Below are 1724 nucleotides of genomic sequence, written 5' to 3'. Positions count from 1 at the left end.
TATAAAGAGACAACTACTTTCTATGAAAGATAAAAAATGATTGGATTAGCACTTAGCCTTGGTATTTGGAAATTGCCCATGTGGTCTAGTTGGGTCTTCTGTGGTCTTATCACATGTACTGTGTTCTATAGTTAAGTGTTGCCATTGTGTGGAACTATACTAGTCTACACTGATAAAGGGCTCAGTTTTGATGTTCTATTGCCTTTCACTGCTTTTCTATCTCTTCTTATTTAGTAACAAGTATATAAATTAATTATTATTAATTATTAAAATAGTATAAGAATAGGGGCGCCTGGGTGGTTCAGGTGGTTAAGTGTCCGACTTCGGCTCAGGTCATGATCTCACAGTTCATGGGTTCAAGCCCTGCACTGGGATCTGTGCTGACTGCTCAGAACCTGGAGCCTGCTTCAGATTCTGTGTCTCCCTCTCTCTCTGCCCCTCCTCCACTCATGCTCTGCTTCTCTCTGTCTCAGTAATAAATAAAAACATAAAAAAATAAAAAAATAGTATAAGAATAGTTTCTCCTATATAAAAGTACAAAATATTAAGCGTGCATATGTATAAAATCCAGACATATTAAAATTTAAATATTTCCTCATTTCATATTCATTAAATATTTCCTCTTTCATATTTACATCTTCCATTTTCATGAATTTCATTCATTTGCATAATATATTTTTATTTTCTAGCTAAATATTTAGAATTGTAAGCATGCTACATGATAAACTGAAATAATATTTATTTCTATTTCTATTTTTGGTTGTTTTTAATTGCTTTTCTAGATTTGTTATTTTAAGTTTATTCAGTAATTCTCACACTGCCTCTTCCTGGTCATATCTCTACTGAATTACCTAACATTTGTCTTATAAATGCAATTACTTTTATTTTACTAAGAATTTATTCATTAATTATTCAAAGGATTCATTACAGAGATGTTTGAAATCAACTGTGACAGAAAGGTTGTCAATTAGTTTCACTGGTTACTATACATGAATAGTTGAGTTTATTTTACTAACAACTGCTAAAATAACTTCTCCAATTAGGAAAGGTTATCAGAGAGTAACTTAAAATAAACATAAACAAAGGAGAAACTGTTTACTGCCCAAGTGAATCAGAGACAGAGCAGAATTGCAGATTATGGCAAAATGTTTTAATGTAGTACTTAAATTCAAAACACTTAAAGATATAGCTTGTACTATTTAAAAATAAGATTATATTGTGATCCTGTTTTATCAGTAAGATTGCTGTCAATAACTCCCTTTCCTTAGAGTGCTTCTGTGCATCAATTTTGTTCTTTTCTTTGTAAATTATCCTAGCCCTTAGGGCACCTGGGTGGCTTGGTCAGTTACATGCCCAAATCTTGGTTTTGGCTCAGGTCATGATATCACAGCTCTGTGGGTTCAAGCCCCACATCTAGCTCTGTGCTGGCAGCACAGGGCCTGCATAGCATTCTCTCCCTCCCTCTCTCTCTGCCCCTCCCCCACTCATGCTTTCACTCTCTTTCCAAAAAATAAATAAGTTAAAAAAAATTCCTGTGTTTTCATTTCTTAACCAATTTTGTTAGTTAAATAGTACACAGTGCCGTTTCGGACCTTTTCTAGCAATACTCCTCAAAACAAGAAATATATTTTTGTTTCTGAGATGATCTCTCAGTACAGAGATAAAAGATTGACAAAGAGAGAAGGATAAAAATTTTCTAGGTGCCACCATACTTTTTTTCTTTT

This window comes from Suricata suricatta, chromosome 4 (genome assembly GCF_006229205.1).
Source record: "Suricata suricatta isolate VVHF042 chromosome 4, meerkat_22Aug2017_6uvM2_HiC, whole genome shotgun sequence".
In the NCBI taxonomy this organism is placed as follows: domain Eukaryota; kingdom Metazoa; phylum Chordata; class Mammalia; order Carnivora; family Herpestidae; genus Suricata; species Suricata suricatta.
The sequence above is the reverse complement of the archived record's forward strand: the minus strand, read 5'-3'. Positions refer to the sequence as shown.